Consider the following 20870-nt stretch of genomic DNA (forward strand, 5'->3'; position numbering starts at 1 on the left):
TTAGTTTTAGTCTGAGACATTACTGATTTGTCCTGTGATAACTTTGTTTATTCTTTAGGGATTCTGAGTAGAGAAATAAGCCACATTGATTCCATTGAGAGGGTGAGCACTGTCTTGGTGGTGGTGCTGCTGGTTTAGTCGCTAAGTCTGACTCTTGTGACACCCTTGCCAGGCTCCTCTGTCCATGGAATTCTCGAGGCAAGAATACTAGAGTATGCAACAATTAACACTGACTAAATAGATCCCTTTGGTTTATAAATTACAAGGTTTTTCATAGTTTTTATTTGCTAGTTTTCATAGTTAGCTTAGAGACCACCTGAAAGTTCGCTATGAACCTACTTCTAAATTTATCCTCCCCAGCCCTGACTCCTCTTCTCAGCTTGGATTCAAATACTGAAATGGCTACTTAGCCATTTGGATGTCTGTTAGGCATATGTTGCCTTTGATTGCTGTTTCCCCTAAGTCTGTTCTCCCTATCTCATAGGACTGCACCCACTTAATATTTCAAGCCATAAACTTAAAAGCCATCATCTGTTTTCGTGTAGTTATCCCTTTTAAATATATATTTTAAAAATTATTATATCTTTTATTATTATTTTGTTTTCTTCAGCCATGAAGACAGAAATTTTAGAATCTTATTCACCTAATTTTGTATCCCATGCACCAGTGTGTGACATAAAATTTGTTCTCAGTAAATACATATTAAATTAAGTGAATCAGTCAATCTTCATTCCTTTCTGTCCATTCTTTTCAGTCAAATCAACAGGAATTTTGTTTGCTCTGCCTTTGATATACAACCCAAATTATTCCAACTTCTTTTCATCTTTATTTTTAAAGATGTTTTAAGCTACCATCACTTTTGGCCTAGTGTGATAGCTTTTAAACTAATTGTTTCCATTCTTATGTTCTTCTGTTCTTTTCACAAAGCAGCCAAAATGATCTTTGAAAACATTAGATCTGCTCATGGTCCTGATTAAAATTTCCTATAGGTTATTCCACTTATCAAAGTCCTTACCATGCTTAGTAAGCCCTTAAGCAATATTGCCTCTGCTGCCATATCTTTTTAGCTTCGGGATGGGGGGATTACTCCCAACCCCACTTGGAACAGTTGAGTCATTCCCATTGTATGACCTTGTCAAACTTTCAGGGTCTTATACCTGTCATTTTTCTGCCATGTGAGTTCTTTCCCTAGTTTTTGTTATTACTATATAACAAGTCACCCCAGAATTAACAGCTTAAAATAGCACCCATTCATTATCTCACAGATTAGGTGGGTCTGGGCTGTTAGGGTGCTCTGCTTAGGACCATGCTGAAATTAAAGTGTAAACACAGACTGGAATCTCATGTGAAAAGTGAAAGTGAAAGTCGCTCAGTCGTGTCCGACTCTTTGCTACCCCATGGACTACACAGTCCATGGAATTCTCCAGGCCAGAATACTGGAGTGGGTGGCCTTTCCCTTCTCCAGGGGATCTTCCCCATCCAGGAATTGAACCGGAGTCTGCTGCCTTGCAGGCGGGTTCTTTCCACCCAAGCTGCACCTTCCTTCCCTCCTCATTCCGTCCTCCTCTCTTTCTCTCTCTCTGTCTCTTTGTCTCACCATCCCCCCACACACCCACACACACCCACACACACAAAGACACACACACACACTCTCTTTCTTGGATTTCTCTTTGTCTCTTCCTCCCGTCTCTTTCTTTCTCTTTTCCCCTCTCTCTCTCCCTTTCCTTCTCTCCTTCATTTTTTCATTTCATCTACCAGGGCATCATCTCATGTAAGGCTTGGGATTCACTTTCATACTCATTTGGATTATTGGAAGACTTTATTTCCTTGTGGTTGTTGACTTGGGTCCTTGTTTTCTTACTGGCTGCTGGCTAGGAATTGCTCTCAGGTCCTCTCAGGTTACCTTCAGGTCCTTGCTGTATGGTCCTGTCATTATCTGGAAGGCTTAGTCTTTAAGAACAGCAGGAGAATATCTCTTTGATTCACTGTGTTTTAACGAGCTCAGCTAAAAAGTTCAGACCCAGCCAGCGGAATCTCTGTTGATTAACTTGAAGTCAACTCTTTAGTTACCTATCACAGGAGTGATACTCCATCATGTTCTCTGGTATATTAAGGGGAAAGACTTATACAGGGTATGTGCACCAGAGACAGGAATATTGAGAGCCGTTTTAGAATTCTGCCTACCACCCTTTGCCCTCTGGCTGGGAAGGATTCGCCCATGGTATCCTCTCTTTGTTACCTTTGATTCCTAGACATGTTTCTGAGGGCAGGTGTTTTTTTCTTATTTTTATTTCGTTGTTACTGATTTGTGGTAGGTAGTCAACACTGAGAAAGTAGCTGATCTGTTTTTCTTTCACTTGTTTCCATTGCCAGTTATTAATAAATATGAAAAGAAACAATCCTCAGAATTGAACCCAGTACTTAGAGTCCATGATAGAAGTGTCCATGGTAGCATCTATTTGCTTGAGTATTTAAGTATTACTTGAATTATATGAAATTGCCTTTTTAAAACATGTGATAAAAACCTTGAATTTTAGAAATTCCACATGGTTCAACCTATTAAGTGTAGCTAAGAGTAGAGCAAAGAGGAAAGTAATGTACTTTCTTTATCTTTTTCTTGGTTTTTGGGAGGAGTTTGGCAGTAATAATGTCTGGCTTTGAAAAAATGTCATGATACTTAGTAAATTTTTCTAGTATTCACTGTAGTGTTCCTTTTTAATTGACTAAATCAGCTTTTATTTCCCAATATTTGTAATTAAAAATATCTCTAAATATTGGGAAATAAATAATCTGAAGGAAGAAGTAGGATAATATGAAAAACTCACCAGGAGGGGTGGAGAAGCTGCTTGAGATTCTCATAGAGTATTGAAATTAGCCAAGTAAGAAGGCAGTCCAACCAGTCCATCCTAAAGGAAATCAGTCTTGAATATTCATTGGAAGGACTGATGTTGAAGCTGAAGCTCCACTAGTTTGGCCACTTGATGCAAAGAACTGACTCATTGGAAAAGACCCTGATGCTGGGAAAGATTGAAGGCGGGAGGAGAAGGGGACAACAGAGGATGAGATGGCTGGATGGCATCACGGACTCGATGGATGTGAGTTTGAGTAAACTCCTGGAGTTGGTGATGGACAGGGAGGCCTGGCGTGCTGCAGTCCACGGGGTCGCAAAGAGTCGGACACTACTGAGCGACTGAACTGAAGAAAAGCTTTGGAGTCCTTCCAGTCTACCCCAAATTGAACTTGGTCATTTCCATGTGGGAGTTGCAGCTGTTGAAATGCTTTTAGATGATTTCACTAAGTAAACTTCATCTTGGGATAAAAAAATTAAGGGATGACTTCTCAGACAAACTATGTATCATGTTTACCTTTATAGGAATGCTTTTTTTTTTTTTTTTGCTGAAAACATTATTTCTTGATAGGAATTTTTTGCAATTCTTTTGATAAAGATTCAATTATGTTTTTAAGTGCTGTATTTTTATTGCATATATTGGGCAACATATGCATATGTAGATGCAGTGAGTAAAAATATGTTTTATATGTGTGTATATAATGTTTAACAATATATCTATATTCATTCATACCTATCTAGAATTCAGTCATAAGTCTATATGTGAGTACTTCCTTAAAATAGAAAGTTTATTCTTTGTAGTTTTGCTTATTAGAAAATTCTGAATAAACTCATCACAGCGTTACTATTTTCATTTTTCTTTTATTACCTTGTTCTTTGTGTTAGTACATAAAGTGACAGAGATGGAAGAATACCATAGCTGTGTATAAGACATTCAGAGCAAATGGGCACACATGCTTACTGTATAAAAGAGATAATTTCTCTTTCTGGAGCAAAAGGCGGCATGCTTACTGTCCATTATAAAAGATTCAAGTTCTCTGAGTTCAGGGTTCCTCTCAGGTAATGCAAGTCACCACATAGTATGTGGCCTTGTTTGTGTTATCCTGAACCTTAGGTTCAAAGTGTGGTACACAGATACTCTACTGCTGTTGTTGAAAGTAATAAATAGTTCCTCGTTTTGTCCAAAGGAAAAAAAAGAAAAGCCTACAAAGTTTATGTTTCAGTGATGATCATGAGGGACGCCTGGAGCCAGGCTCACGCTCTGGCTGCCTGTCCTCCTCATGTATCGATGTGCTTTATGTGACTCGTATAGTGTTTTGGAAGTCGGGAACATTTCATTAAAAATATTTAATTTTAGTTTTTCTTGAAAACTTGGAAGACACTGCATGACTTGTTGGAAATTCTGAATGGTGTCGCTCGGCTCCTGCTGAATGTGTCCTTCCGTGTGGGGGACGGGCGTTCACTCCGGCTCTCTGTAGACCTCATTCCCTGTTGTCTACACCTGGCTGGTTTTTTCCCCACATACGTTTCCTGCACAGTATTTCCATTCCTCTTGGGTCCAGAGAATGATTATATTCAGGAAACTTCACTTTTTAAATAGCTATGATTTGAAATTGTAGTTTATGTGTTACATCTTTTAATTGGCTGGAATATTTTATCCAATCAGGTAATTCAGTGCCGAACAAATCAACTTTCTATTTTATCAACTTTATACTTACTGACCAATCTTAGTTTCCATGGTCTTTATGGTTTAGCTTTACATTTTCAAAAGATTCTTCAAGTTACATTGCTCAGTAAACAACAAATATCATTGATTTTATAGGAAATGGTTTTAGGTAAAACTTTTGAATGAAATTGACTAGCTAGTTGAAATTTTTACTCAGTCAAAATTTTAGAGGTTTTCTTTCTTTTTTCCCTTCATTTATTTTTTGTTTAGACCACACCCTGCAGCATGTGGGATCCTAGTTCCCCCTCCAGGGATCTTAACCACTGGACTGCCAGGGAAGTCCTGAGATATTGTTTTACTTTATTTTCTTTTTATATTCTTTCTACTCTTGTAGAACAGCAATATAATTAATACCACTGTAACTAATACTTTAACCTAGGTCCTAAGTAATTTGCTTGTTTTTGTTTCTAATCTTTTTTAGGGAATTGAAGAGAATGATGCATGCATGAAAGTGCATAAAACATAAACGTAGAGTTTAACAAATAATTTTAAAGCAAAAACTGTCTCACCTCCCAGGTTTAAAAGAGCAAAACATGATATGGCCTTTTCTGATCTCTACTCCTTCTCTTCCTGATATAGATGCCTTAAAAGAAATTTCCTGCTTTTGTTTATGGTGTTGCCATTCATTAATGTATTTCTAAATTAATATAGTCAAATTTTGTTTATTTTGGAACGTTTTTGGAATAATACTCTGTATTCTGTGTTCTTTTTCACTCATTAACATTTATAAGAGTCATTCAAATTGTGAAATGTTGCTCTAGTTTTTAGTTTGATTTCCATACGGGAAAATATTTCATTACTGATTCATTCTCCTGCTAATGAATGTTCGTGTTATCCAGTTTTGGGTAATAAGAACAGTGCAACTATGAATATTTTTTACATGTATCTTGGTGCACGTTTTCCTGTTTTCTCACAAATGTATACCTACAAAGAGCTAGGCTATGTGGCACAGGTGCTGTACAAACAGTGCTATAAAGCCATTATCCTCCAAGAAAAAAGACAAGAAAAAAGCAAAATAAGACGTAACCTATAGGGTATACCTATTCTCAAAGGTACTAGCTAGTGCCAAGTTCTTTCCCAGAGAACTTCTACCAATCTATATTTCCACGAGCATATGAATGAGAATTCTGGATCTTCCATATTATTGCCAATGCAAAACTATAATATCCATAAAAAATGAATGTTTCTCGGCATATAATCTTTTAAATACAGTGTGCATGCGCACACAAACACACTGTCCCTCTCTGTATACCAAGAAATGGTTGATTCATTTCAGTTCAGTCGCTCAGTTGTGTCTGACTCTTTGCGACCCCATGAATTGCAGCATGCCAGGCCTCCCTGTCCATCACCAGCTCCCGGAGTTCACTCAAACTCACGTCTGTCGAGTCAGTGATGCCATCCAGCCGTCTCATCCTCTGTCGTCCCCTTCTCCTCCTGCCCCCAATCCCTCCCAACATCAGGGTCTTTTCCAGTGAGTCAACTCTTCACATGAGGTGGCCAAAGTATTGGAGTTTCAGCTTCAACATCATTCCTTCCAAAGAACACCCAGGACTGATCTCCTTCAGAATGGACTGGTTGAATCTCCTTGCAGTCCAAGGGACTCTCAAGAGTCTTCTCCAACACCACAGTTCAAAAGCATCAATTCTTCGGTGCTCAGCTTTCTTCACAGTCCAACTCTCACATCCATGCATGACCACTGGAAAAACCATAGCCTGGACTAGACTGACCTTTGTTGGCAAAGTAATATCTCTGCTTTTCAATATGCTGTCTAGGTTGGTCATAACTTTCCTTCCAAGGAGTAAGCGTTTTTTAATTTCATGGCTGCAGTCACCATCTGCAGTGATTTTGGAGCCCAGAAAAATAAAGTCTGACACTGTTTCCACTGTTTCCCCATCTATTTCCCATGAAGTGATGGGACCAGATGCCATGATCTTCGTTTTCTGAATGTTGAGCTTTAAGCCAACTTTTTCACTCTCCTCTTTCACTTTCATCAAGAGGCTCTTTAGTTTTTCTTCACTTTCTGCCATAAGGGTGGTGTCATCTGCATATCTGAGCAGGCTGGTAGGTAGAGTTGTTTAGAAATCCCAGAGTAGTCACTCAGAAAGCTGAGTCGGACACGACTGCGCGACTGAACTGAACTGATATATATATATATTTATATATGCACATGTATTTACACATAAATACACATATAGAAATATGTGTATGTATATTTAGATGTGCTTTTTTAGAAACAAAAATGCGATTATGCTGTATAAGTAACTTTTTTTGGTCAGATTTATTGAGGTATCATTTATTTAAGGTAAAATTCACCTTATTTCAGTTCTATGTATACTTCCATTGGTTTTGACAGGTACAAAGAGATATGTAATCTGCATACAGTCATGATCTGAAACAAGTTATGTCACTCCCTAGAATCTTCTTGTGCCCTTTTTGTGGTTATTATTTGCTCTTGTAGTCATTTATTGATATTTCCTTTTTGTTCCTTTTACAAAATATCAAATGGCATCCTATAGGATGTTGTTTCTAGTCTGGCTTTTTTGGTTTATTTTTTTCCTTTAAAATTTTCAGTTTTAAGTATGCTTTGAGAATCTTTTATCAAGTGGATAAAAATATTAATTTCTCTTTTTTATATTAATTTCATTTTTTCAATATTGAAATTTTAAGCCTTTAGTCTTATTTTATTTTTATTTTAATATAATTTGTGAGAGAATTTCATTTTTAAAAAATAGCTACTTTTGCAATATTTATTAATACTGAGTTACTAATACTCTCACTAAATACTGATTTCTTCACAGGTAACACAAGTAGCAAGACAGCCGGGACCCCCGACCCCTTCCCCTTACTCAGCACATGAGATAAACAAGGGGCATCCAAATCTTGCGGCAACGCCCCCGGGACATGCCTCGTCCCCTGGACTCTCTCAAGTAAGAGAAATCTAAATTTCCTAAAAAAAATTTCCATGTAAAAGCCGAATTTTTCTCAAGCAAACTTTTAAACAAACATACAGCATTAGTTGAAGAGAAATTTCAGTTTTATCTTATTTCTGTGTTGTCTTACTACGTTTTTTAGACACACCTCCCATAATGGTGGCTAGTAAGTTTTACACATTTCATTTCTGGAGCCATTCAGAATAAACTGTCAGTGATAATTAGGTTTTTTTGGTTTGTTTGTTTGTTTTGGAAATTAGAATATAATTCTAAAGTTCTTTAAAAATCCCATAAAGCATTTGTTTGCATTTCAGTGTGTAATCTGATCGTCTTGCTTCTTCTCACTTTTTGGTGGATTGTTGGTGGTTATTTTCTACTTTTGTAAAAGATATGATGCCTTTTCCTCTTAGTAATTTTTGTTGGTGTGATTTTGTAAATAGATTATTAAAATTGCTAGGCTTAAAATTTTGTTGAACTGTTAAAGAGTAGTGAACTCCTTAGTTTATTTCCAGTTACCAGGCACAGGAGACACTGATACACTGTTTTAATGTGTCCCTGTGGATTCCCTGCATATTAAGCCCTTTCCCAAGAGCTCTTTCAGCTTGTATCCACTCAGCATTACATGTTTATTTGATCTTCCTTGTGGTTAACAGTGGTATAGAATTAAGATATCTCTTATTGGAATTTAGACATAGTCAAGCCAGTAACTTTGAATCATGCTATTTGAGATTATTAATATTTATAGCTTATAACCATTCCTTTTAATAATGAAAATTAATTTTGTAACTTGTTTCAATTTGGGCCTTTATCTTTTATGCCTTTGAAGAGCTTGAATAATAAGAGGGAGAATTACTAATAATAGTGCTAAAGGCTGGCGATTATAAGCTAAGGGTTGATGAACGATAGTTTAAACTATAGAATGTTTGGAGAAAGAATGTACAGCATGCCAAACCATAATTGAAATAGCACCATTCATGCTCAGATGGTAAAGAATCTGCCTGCAATGCAGGAGACCTGGGTTCAATCCCTGGGTTGGGAGGATCCCTTGGAGAAAGGCAATGGCTGTCTCCTCCAGTATTCTTGCCTGAAGAATTCCATGGAGAGAGGAACCTGGTGGGCCGTAGTCCATGGGGTCCCAGAGAGGCATGACAGAGCAACTAACACAACCGCTACCACTACTGCTATACTTAAACTCAGTCTAAATCATTCCTGTTTAATTTTGAGCTTTAAAAGTAAAGCATGTCAAAGTGAATTCTAAATCGTTCAAGATGTTTCCAATGTTGGCTTTCATGGTATGGAAGAGAGCCACCCAAGCTATTAATACGTGTGTTGGTATGTGTCTCAGGAGGAAAGAAACACTGTGTAGTAGTTTGAGTAGGGAAAGTTTCATATAAAGGATGATTAAGTGTAATAGGGGATTGGAGTAATGAGAGAGAACCTTAAAGGATGCAAAAATAACAAGTGTATAGAGTAGCTGCTTTTCCTGGGGCTAGGTTAGAGTTCCCTTGAAAATTCTTCACCCTGTTGCCAGAGAGTGCATGGCTATGGTATACCTAATAGTAGAGAATACACGGTGTCAGTAATGTGATACAAGTGGAACGTGCTGGAAAGCTGTCTACGGAATGTTGAGGAAAGCCTGCGTCTCTAGCACCAGTTCCTTTAGCCAAGAGCTGCTGTGGAGCTCGATGAATCGAGGCTCCGTAAGCAACTCTGCTTGCCATGGACACTTCAGATGTGGTAGAGGAGTTTACGTTGCAGCCTGAACTTACTGCAGAGGCTCCTTTGTTTCTTTTCCTCAATCAAAGTTGGAAACCTCCCAGATCACTTTGAAGGTCCGTTGAGGTGTCTCACACTCAAATGTAATTTATGTTCTCTCCAAAATCTGAAAAAAAAGGCCTTTGTAACCATGCGCCTCTCTTTTTTCATGCTAGTGCTAGGTAGGAGACTGCTCTCCACCTCCCCTCCCCCCCACCTTGGACTGAGATCCACATGATGTGGTTCTCTGAATGGTAGAGAAGTTGTGGTACTGCATCAGTGGAACTTACTAGAAATCTGCTCTCTGGAATGTGCCAGAATTCTGCCTTCTAAGGCACTGAGGGGAAACTCTGCACAGGGCAGTTTCTTAGTGGAGGCACTCTGCTGCAAAGCAGCCTGAGCGGGTATCCAGGGTAGCTGTCAGCCACTGGGCACTGCTGGCTGCTGCATCCTGGGAGGAGTGGGAAGCAAAACCCTTCCCTCTTGCAGTGTCTTTACCGTGTCCTTTACTGAGAAACGTTTATATTGTGCCAGATCCATTTTCACTGTCCTGGCAAACAAGTTGAATTTTGAGCTGAAAGGCAAGCAGTCAGTAACTGGCATGTAAGCAGAATAGCTTAGTTTTCCATTTCAAATTCTTACTGTTCCCAGTTGTGACTTGACCTCAGCAGTTTGCCCAAAGTGCTTAAGTGTTCTGAAAGAGGGTGGCTTGCAGATGCATAGTTTGCATTTAAGGAAGGATGATCTAGCAGTGGTCTCAGTTGTCAAGCCTACCAGTGCGTTTCTATATGCCATTTTATTAGTTGCTTTTAGAAGTCAGAGTTCGTAAATCCCAAGAAGAAGGGTCACCAGATGTTACCTTGCTTTTCCTTTGTGGTCTATTTTGTTATCATCATTCTTCCTGATTTGATGGATGAACCCAGTACATCGCATCTCATTCACTACCCGCTTTTATACGCACCTTTCAGACAGGGCAGGCAGCCTTATAATGGATTTATTTGTCTCCTAACAATGTCTTAATGTCTGCTTATAGAGTTGAGGAAATCTTTCTAAATTGACATACCTGGAAAATTGGGGTGTTTTGTGGGAAACTCAGTCTCCTTAGGTTTTAATAGTTAACATGTTTGTGGATCATGATGGAAAGTAAAACCTTCAAAATAGTGGGAAAATTTTTACAGGCTTAGAGTCAAATAGACTCTAGGTTCTGGGACTTGATCTGTCAGTTTCTGGTTATATGATGTTGGGTAAATTGTTCAGTATCTCTAGAACTTGGTTTCTTCATTGCTATATAGGGGAGAATTAGAATTCTGCTGCTCTTCAAGAGGGTTTTTACCAAGATTATATAAAATCTTGCGTCAGAAGAGTACACATGTCTGCTTTCAATAAGTGACACTTGGTATTTTTGTGCATTTCCAACTTGATTCTTTAAAGGATGTGTGTGTGTGTGTGTGTGCCCACGCGCGCGTGCATGTGTGCATGCACGTGTGTCTTAACTCACCTAATTTGGCTACCGTTCTGGTATTAGTGTGAAATTTAGAAGCTCTCTCTAGGAGTTTGAGATGTCTTTCCAGGTCTTTGCTTATCCCTTCCAGGGTAAAAGTACAGGCCAGGCTTGGTCATTTTCTGTTGGAAATAGTGTGGTTTATTCTTATACACAAAACTATTAATGTTCGATCTCAAATCAACTGCAGAAAAGATTAAAGAAGCTTCTTTAACCACATGCCCTGTCAGAAGTGACAGTCTCCCGTTCTTCTGTGAGTCGGGTCTTTTTGTCCCAAGTAGCAGCCTCTGTCTGTGACTCAATGTTTGGTCTGAATCAGTTGATCATGCTTTGAGTGAAAGCAGCTAAGCTGAAGAAAAGGGAATTTCATACCTTTGAAACATAAAAGGAGGGACATGGTAGAAAATTGCTCCCAGTCTCTTCATTCCATTGTTAGTGACGGCATATTTAACCTGCTTCTTTTTTTCAGGATAGCATTGTATATGTGTGTGTGCAAGTACATACACTTGTGCATTTACCTAGTTTTAAAACTTTATGTGCACTTTACTTTGTTATGTGACTTCTAAATCTTTCTCGTCCTGTTCCCTCAGATTTCGTTTAATGAAAATCAGAAACTTTTGACTATTAGAGATTATTATGTAATAATATAGAATATATATTAGATAATATATCTAATTAGATACATATATAGATACATAGATATATAGAGATATCTATGTATCTATCTATCGATATATCCATATATAGATAGATATCTATAGGGACTGTAATATATATCTGATTAGATATTCTATCTAATATATCTATAATAATATATTAGAGATTATTATATAATTATTATATATATAATTATTGACTATTAGAGAACTATTATAGTTCAAAAGAAATTGTCCAACTGTGGAAAATTATCAGACACAGTCTTTTTAGGTGTGGATTCTTTTCCGTCACCTTGAAATTGCAGTACTTGAACAGTCTCTAAACTGAGAATGTCCTTACTGTGGGAATAATGTTGGGATTTAACAGTATCTTCTGAGGCAGATTTCAGAGTTAGTAAAGAAATGCATTCTCCTGGGAGTCAGGAGCCCTGTGTTAGACGGTTGTCCCAGCCTTGACAGTACTATTTCAGAGTTCAACTATTGGAAGTTCCTGTTAATGCTTAGTTTTCCTCTTTGTAAATAGGAGGCTTATATTAAATGAGATCTGAATTCCCTTTACAGTCTCCATGCTTTCGGGAAACTGCTTCAGAGTACCCAGTTGTTAATGTGAAAAAATTTGAGTTCTATATTTTAGAATTAAAATTAGGCAGATTTGCGTTCTGTTTCACTTTGTGTCTTTTAAAAAAGATCAGAAGTTTGATAGTTGAATATCTTAAAATTAGTTCAGCAAAACAAAAATGTTTCATACTTGTTGATTGATTGTTGGTATACATTTGTTTTGACTTGGTTAATTTTCACATAATGGAGCTAAATTACAAAGTCAGGAGCCCAAACTGGCACTGATTATCAGGTTCAATGACTAGTCCTTTTCTTGGTGTCACTGTCTAAGTTCTTAAGCTATGCTCACAGTAATCACTGAGAAGACATGCTCAGAATAATGAAGAGAAGTGGAGTGGTACATGTTTCCCACCTCCTGTTCCTAGAAATTTCATTTGGTTCCTCTCTTTTTTGAGAGACCAACTTGATCATGCTATATGGTGGACTGAGATGGTGATGGTATGTGATCCACTGATTAGATTCTTTATTGTCTCTGGAAATACTGAGCAAAGAAAGGACTTCTTCACTGAGGAGTAGTGATTGATCATGATACTTAATTTAACTTTACTATTTTTATTCATACTATTTTTATTGTAACAGAACAATGTAATTAAATGACTTATGGTTACTATAATCATTTTCCTTTATCCAACTTCTAGACTTCCTTTTTCTTTCAGGAATCTAAGGAAAAATACTCAGCATTACCTCATAGTTGTTTACTGACGAGTTGTATCAGACTTTGCAAATTGCTTTTTCTTTCTTTTTAAGCTAAACAGTAATTTTATTTACTGCAAACAAGTTTTTATGTTTTTTCGGATTTTTTAAAAAAATGTCTTTCATGAATATGACAAATTCTGAGTTTGATGACTCTGACAATCAGCCTTGCTTAAAGTAAGGATAAGTAGAGGAAGCCTTGAAAATCTTTTTCACATTTCATTGTTGAAATAGATGAATGTTGACTTTCTTTAAAAAAAAAAAAAAGTGAAACAAAATTTCTTGTTTTTTATACTTGCCTTCTCCCCCATGGAGCATACTACAGCTATCTAAAGCAGCCTTTGACATCAGTGGCGTTTGGAAGCTGCATTTGTGGCACAGGCTCTAGAAACTGCAGTGTAGACTGCATTTAGTTGACTCTGTTGCCAAAATCCTCTGTTTCTTTTGTTTGTTTTTTAGTTGATAATGTATGTACTTACTTAAAAATTTATACTTTACTGAAAATTCACCAGCACATACTGTCATTAAATAGTTTAAAATTAATATGCCTGTATAAGTGTCATTAGTATAAAAGTAAGTTATAAAGTCTTATAAAATATCTAATCATTTATACCTGTGGTTTCATCTCAAATACGCTACATAATTGTGGTAAGCTCTTTCCTCTAATTGTTGAGATTTATCTTAATGTGGTCATATTTGATAAAAAATTTTAACTCTTTTGTCTTTTTTCTTCATTAATAAAAGCAGTTGGAACCATATTTATAAAGTAGGACTTTACCAGCTGTTTTCTAAATTTCATCCTTTATGCAATCTTAATAGCTTCCCATGCCTGCGGGTTTGTTTGATTATGCTTTTCTTTATGTTCCATGTAACTAGAGAAAAGACTAAAATCTGTATTTTGAAATATCTAAGTATAAAGAGTAAAAGTTTTAAAAGTGAGTTCTACATTAATTCAGCACTGCTTTAGAAAATTGATGAATTTTGTAAGAACCAATGAGGATGAACTGAGTGATTTTACAAGCATTCCTTTCATCGTCTTTGTTGTAGGCTCAGTTTTTTGTTGATGATGTTTATTTTCATCTCAATTTTGTGAAGGGAAAAAGGTTTAGGATTTTATCTCTTTCACGTTTAAGGAGTCACTTTCTCTGGACACATTCTGGGAGGCACTTCTTGATTTCTCTCGCTGCCACTAAACTAATTCAGGAGTTTTCTTTGTAGATTTACCTTGTTACTTCACTTACTTCCCTTAGTTTAAGAAGAGAAACTCACTTGTGTGCCACCGATCTGATTTTTTACATAGCTGTGACATTTTAAAGTTTTTTAGGGTTTTGAAAATTGCAACTTCAGTTCACCTATAGAAATTAGCATGTGCCAGTAAATCGGGGGATAGCAAATAGAATAGTTTTAAAGAGAATCAGGAAATGGAGTATTCTGACTATTCAGTTCAGAGTGCTTGTGATTTTTCCTGCAAAAATTTATTTTCCATTTGTCTTGGTTAATTAGCTCATGCTCTTGAAACAAAATACCATCGACTTGGTGGCTTGAACAACAGACATTTCTCACGTTTTTGGATGCTAGGAAGTCCAAGGTCAAGGTACTGGCTGACTTTTGGGTCCTGATGGGAACCTCCTACTTGGATTGCAGAAGGCCACCTTGCCTCCTCACATGGCGGCGAGAGGAGAAGAGCAAGCTCTCTGGTATCTCTTACAAAGACACTGCTCCCATCATGAGGGGCCCCATGACTTCATCTAAATCTGATTGTCTCCTGCAGGCCACTTCTCCAAATACCATCACACTCCTAGGGGATTAGGGCTTCAATGTATGAATTTTTTTGCAGGTAAGGGAGGGAGGCACCTTCATTCATAGCACCATTTATGTAATTGAGAGAGCTGTGGGAGAAGCAGGCTGATAGGACTATTGGGAGAAAGGTCAGCAGAGGGGTAGTTACCATAGACATGTAGAATATTGTTCCAAGTTTAATCTGTCACGTAAGCATATGTTCTTAACCAGATTAATTGGGGAGGGTTAATTTGCATGAAAGTGGGAGAAGATTTCTCAGGTAAAGAATCCGCCTGCCAAGCAGGAGATACAGGTTTGATCCCTAGGTTGGGAAGATCCCCTGGAATAAGGAATGGCAACCCACGTCAGTATTCTTGCCTGGAAAATCCAGTGGCCAGAGGAGCTTGACAGGGTACAGTCCATGTGATCGCAGAGAGTCAGACGTGCCTGAACAACTATAACAGACTTTATTTATTTTTCAGTTCAGTTCAGTTCAGTTGTGTCCAACTCTTTGCGACCCCATGAACCGCAGCACGCTAGGCCTCCCTGTCCATCACTAACTCCTGGAGTCCACCCAAACCCATGTCCGTCGAGTCGGTCATGCCATCCAACCATCTCATCCTCTGTGGTCCCCTTCTCCTCCTGCCCTCAATCTTTCCCAGCATCAGGGTCTTTTCCAGTGAGTCAGCTATTTGCATCATGTGGCGAAAGTATTGGAGTTTCAGCTTCAACATCAGTCCTTCCAGTGAACACCCACGACTGGTCTGCTTTAGGATGGACTGGTTGGATCTCCTTGCAGTCCAAGGGACTCTCAAGAGTCTTCTCCAACACCACAGTTCAAAAGCATCAATTCTTCGATGCTCAGCTTTCTTTATAGTCCAACTTTCACATCCATACATGACCACTGGAGAAACTATAGCCTTTTCTAGATGGACGTTTGTTGGCAAAGTAATGTCTCCGCTTTTTAATATGCTATCTAGGTTGGTCATAACTTTCCTTCCAAGGAGTAAGTGTCTTTTAATTTCATGGCTGTAATCACCACCTGCAGTGATTTTGGAGCCCCCAAAAATAAAGTCTGACAATGTTTCCACTGTTTCCCCATCTATTTGCCATGAAGTGATGGGACTGGATACCATGATCTTAGTTTTCTGAATGTTGAGCTTTAAGCCAACTTTTTCACTCCCTCTTTCACTTTCATCAAGAGGCTTTTTATTTCCTCTTCGCTTTCTGCCGTAAGGGTGGGGTCATCTGCATATCTGAGGTTATTGATATTTCTCCCAGCAATCTTGATTCCAGCTTGTGCTTCCTCCAGCGCAGTGTTTCTCATGATTACTCTGCAATCAGATGAGAACGTTTACTTGAAATATAAGAAAGGTAGGCTCTTGGCAGTCCCCTGCTGGTCCAGCAGTTTCACTTTCACTGCGTAGGGCTCAGGTTCAGTCCCCGGTCAGGGACCTGCTGCTGCTGCTGCTAAGTCGCTTCAGTCGTGTCCAACTCTGTGCAACCCCATAGACGGCAGCCCGCCAGGCTCCCCCGTCCCTGGGATTCTCCAGGCAAGAACGCTGGAGTGGGTTGCCATTTCCTTCTCCAAACCATGAAAGTGAAAAGTGAAAGTGAAGTCATGTCTGACTCCTAGCGACCCCATGGACTGCAGCCCACCAGGCTCCCCCATCCATGGGATTTTCCAGGCAAGAGTACTGGAGTGGGGTGCCATTGCCTTCTCCGGTCAGGGACCTGAGAGTCCAGCAAACCTCACAGCATGACCAAAAGAAAAAAGCTAGAATCTTTATAGAACTGAGAATCTTGGATATCAGTGACTCAATCAGTGAGTCACTGGATATCAGTCACTGGATATCAGTGACTCAGTGAAAAGCAGGCAGCACACATATCATGTGACTTCATGGTAATTATCAATTTTTCAAAGAAGAGTTAAGGAGAGTTTAAGGTATATTTAAAACAAGTAGTGTCAGTTAACTATAAACAATGCAGATTATACATTAATTGTTACTAGGATAAAATGTTGTAATTTATAATACCAAACCAGCAACCTTTTTTCCTTAATGCATATATTTATTTACTGTTCTGTTTCCCCCTAAATTTCCAGTGATGCTTATAATTAACAGGAAGAGCTAGATCTGATTTTACATTTTTCATTGGTTAATGAATTCTCATTTTTTTCCTCTCTAAGGAATGATAAACTCTCAAGCCATCTGAATTCTTCTGCTCTCGTATGGTCTTTTTACTGTCTGCCAAATACTTCGTTCCATAGATACTTAAGTAGGTGATATGTAGAAAAAGTTATGTTGCCAATATTTTGTTGTATTTCATTGCAAAATAAATCTGTTTTTCAGTTCCCTGTCAGTGATACTTCATTTTCAGGTACTGCATTGTATTATTCAAGCCTCTGTTTACTACTTTAGATTTTATTAGTCTTCATCACCATTAAAATTGCTCATCTTTCACAGTTCAGTTCCAGAATTTTGACCTGCCTATTTAGTATGGTTGAGAACACGATTGTCTAGTTAGCTTAGCAGTTAAAGCAGTTAGCAGCAGTTAAAGTATTGTCAGAAAAAAAGAAATCATTCTATCCAGTTCAAATACAGGGGGACTTAATACATGAATTTGTTAAACTAGCTGATTGATTCTCAGAGGGACACTGAAGTAGTCCAGAGATTAGTAACTGTAAGAAGCACCTAACATTCTTAAGAGCCGAGGGAATGAAAGAGGAGAGATAGTGGTGGTGTGAGAACCTAGGAGCTTAGAGAAGTTCTTTAGGAAACTGTTGCTCAGACTTGTGAGAAGGACGTTTCACTGCACGTTGGTCAGTAGCAGTTCGATTGGTGAGAGGTGAGGCCAGTGCTGTAATGGTGAGGTATGCGTGCATGGTTGCTGCTGGATCTCTAAGTGGCTTTCAGAGACTCGAGATCTGAATGGAGCTGGTGTCTGGAGCCGTCCTGACAGGAGGTCAAAGCACCCTCCTACTTACAGCCTAGATTAGAGCTGAAAGACAGCAGGTAAGTAAAGGTATTTACAAATAAATGGTAAAAGGATATATGTGTGTGTGCTCAGTCGTATCTGACTCTTTGTTACCCGATGGGCTACAGTCCACTGGGCCTCCCCTGTCCATGGGATTTCCTAGGCAAGAATACTGGAGTGGTTTGCCATTTCCTCCTGCGGGGAAAGTCTTCCCAACCCAGGGATTGAACTCTCATCTCCTGTGTCTCAATTGGCAGGTGGATTCTTCACCACTGTGCCACCTGGAGAGCCCAAAAGGACGTCTAGTTACATTAGTAATAACGAATAACATGGGGCCGTAAATCCACAAATTTAACAAAAAGGAGGAAAGGAGATATTACAAAGGAAGTACGGGGCTTCCCTGGTCACTCGGTTGTAAAGAATCCGCCTGCTGATGCAAGAAACATGGGTTCGATCCCTGATCTGGGAAGATCCCACATGCTGCGGAGCAGCTAAGCCCTTACACCACAATTCCTTAGCCTGTGCTCTAGAGCCCAGGAGCACAACTGCTGAAACCTGGGCGCCCTAGAGCCTGTGTTTGCAACGAGAGAAGCCACTGCAGTGAGAAGCCCGCTGACTACATACAACTGGAGTAGCCCCCATTCACCATAGCTGGAGAGAAGCCTGTGCAGCCCCCAAAATCCAGTCCAGCCAAAAAATAAATAAAAAAATAAAAAGAAACAAAGTAAATGTTATAAAATATCATCTTTGACTAATAATAATGACATTAAATTCCTTTATTAAATATTCACTCAATTTGTCAAAAACTGGAATCTAGGAATATGCATTTGAACATGACACAAAAAGATTAAAAACAAAAGCAGGAAAGCATTTAAAGGAAAATGCTGGTAGGTATAAGCAACCTTTAGAAATCAACATACAGTTTAAAGCAAAAAGCTGTATGGGTGAGAAATAATTCCAACAATAAGTAGTTTCTAGATGATGTAATATTATAAACTCTTAGATAATTAATTGGTTTAGAATATATATAAAACAAATTTTAAAAAATGGAAGTGGTCAAATTCGGCAGTGTGGGAGATTGAAATCTCAGAGAAATGGACAGGTTAGTTAGTAACCGTATAGGTTAAGGGTTGGCAGACTATGACCCAAGGGCCAAATCTGTCATGGTTTTGGTAAGTAAAGTTTTACAAAAATACATCCATACTAATTTTATTTGTGAATTCTGCTTTTGTGCTGCAGTTGCAGAGTTGAATAGTTGCCAGAGATTGTATGCCTTACAAAACCTAAAATATTTTCTATCCGGACCTCAATAGGGATAAATTTGCCAGCCCATGATAGATTAGCGAACTGGAAAGACCAGATAATAAATATTTTGGAGTCAGATTATGTTTTGCTGCTGCTGCTGGTTTTTCTTCTTTTTCGGTCCTTTAAATAGGTGAAAAAACCTTTTCATAGGTGGCCCTACAAAAACAAATGCTAAGGGTCATTTTTTGCCAATCCCTGATACAGATATATGACACAGATAGTAAACTTGTTTTTATATAAATGTCTATTAGCTCAAGAATGTGTGTGTATATAAATACATATTTTGATTATATGTATGAAAAATAAATTTTGTATACAAAAAACCAGGGTAAAAATAATTGAGGATATCAGTGGTTTCAGTATCATAATTATCAAGCCTTAAAAATATAGAGAGGATGTTTTACCGATTCAAGTTAGCTGAACTATTAAAAAGGCTATGGATAATTTGATTGAAGTAATAAATTTATAAATATTTAATTTACATTTTTTCTCATTCTATTAAGACTGCCATTTTTCTGCATCTTAAGGAGAATTTATAAAATCTAATGATATGCTAGGTTACAGAGAGAAATGTTAAATTCCAATCATATTTATATTATTTTCTAAATATACTTCTGTAGAATTTAGAGCTTAATAACAAAAGAAAAACAAAATGTAAATTATGTTTAATTTGAAACTTTACAGAGCATAATTGCTGTTTTTAAAAAACCTTATCAGAATTATAACTTATTTTAGTTAGAATATAATTCAATTAGACGAGGGGTTGGCTAGAATTATTTATTTAAAACATAATTTTGTATCTTTCATAATCTTAAGCATAATGTAGGAGAAAAAAATAAAATTTGGTTATTTGGAAATTTAAAAAACTTTTGACTTGATAAAATCAAAATATAAACATTATCTTTAGAAATGAATGAAAAATAGCACTTTGTGTTAGAATTTGTGTGATGTACGTAAAGTGTTACTTAAACATGTAGCCTTAAGGGCATACATTAGAAGATAAGAAAAGTTGATAAGTTCAGTGATTTGAATGGAAAAGTATATTGATGAAAAATTAGTCAGTCAGTCTAAGAAAGATATAAAAAAATTTATTTGCGCTAAATTTCAGGACTATAACCCAGGAACAGCATCCGAGAAGGCTCTGAGAATGGTTCCACCCATGGAGTCAAGTGAAAGTCAAATTGAAAGTGGAAGTGTTAGTCACTCAATCGTGTCCGACTCTTTGTGACCCCGTGGACTATAGCCTACCAGGTTCCTCTGTCCATGGAAGAATACTGGAGTAGGTTGCCATTTCCTTCTCCAGGGGATCTTCCCCACCCAGGGAGCGAACCTGGGTCTCCCACATTGCAGGCAGACTCTTTACCAACTGAACCACCAGGCCACCAGGAAGTCAAGGCACAGTTATATATGTTTTTTGAGACAGGGCTGTACATCAAATGACCTTTCACTGACAGTTTAAATAATTCATATCATCATTGACCCCTTACAAAATCATCAGGGAATGCTGTCTCTTAAGGAGTTGTCTTGTTGATGTTAAGAGAATGTTGCTGTTTATGGCTGAGCTGGTATTCCTGCTGATGGGGGAGGTTTGGTGATGTATAATGCAGGTATACAGTGCACAGAGAGGGGGAGAGGAGGCCATAGGGCAGAGAAGATATTTTTGTTTAAGTTTCTCCTGTCTTGCCATTAAAAAAAAAAGACTTTATTTCACAGCTGTTATGCTGTAATTTAAGGATTGTAGGTTCTATTTTCATACGTAGCTTACGTCTTCTATTGTTGATTGTGAGCAGTATCTATACATTGCCACACTGCTTTGTCTTCATACCAGGAGTCAAGAGTTTTGTATGTAGTAGTTGACTGTCCTTTAAATGGCCAACTCATGTCTGCTGTCATTCAGAATACGCTCTTTTTGATGATAGCAAACTTGATTATTGTGTCAGAAAGAAAATTCATGAGTATGTGTGTGTAAAACATTTACATGCTGTTAGTGATTAGTGATGCTGAGCACCTTTTCATTTACTTACCATTGGTTTATATTCTCTGGAGAAAACGTCCGAATCCTTTGCCCATTTTTTAGTTGGAT

General features: G+C 37.9%; 1 protein-coding gene across 2 annotated transcripts in view; it reads left to right on the forward strand.

The window, feature by feature from the left end:
- EIF4G3 (eukaryotic translation initiation factor 4 gamma 3) overlaps positions 1-20870 on the forward strand; it is a 353949-nt gene that overhangs the window by 102651 nt on the left and 230428 nt on the right. For both annotated transcript variants that reach the window (XM_061394178.1, XM_061394181.1), the window contains exon 3: positions 7373-7501. The gene's annotated coding sequence lies outside the window, so the exon portion shown is untranslated. The remainder of the gene's footprint in view (positions 1-7372; positions 7502-20870) is intronic.

Source organism: Bos javanicus, chromosome 2, assembly GCF_032452875.1.
Source record: "Bos javanicus breed banteng chromosome 2, ARS-OSU_banteng_1.0, whole genome shotgun sequence".
Taxonomy (NCBI): Eukaryota; Metazoa; Chordata; class Mammalia; order Artiodactyla; family Bovidae; genus Bos; species Bos javanicus.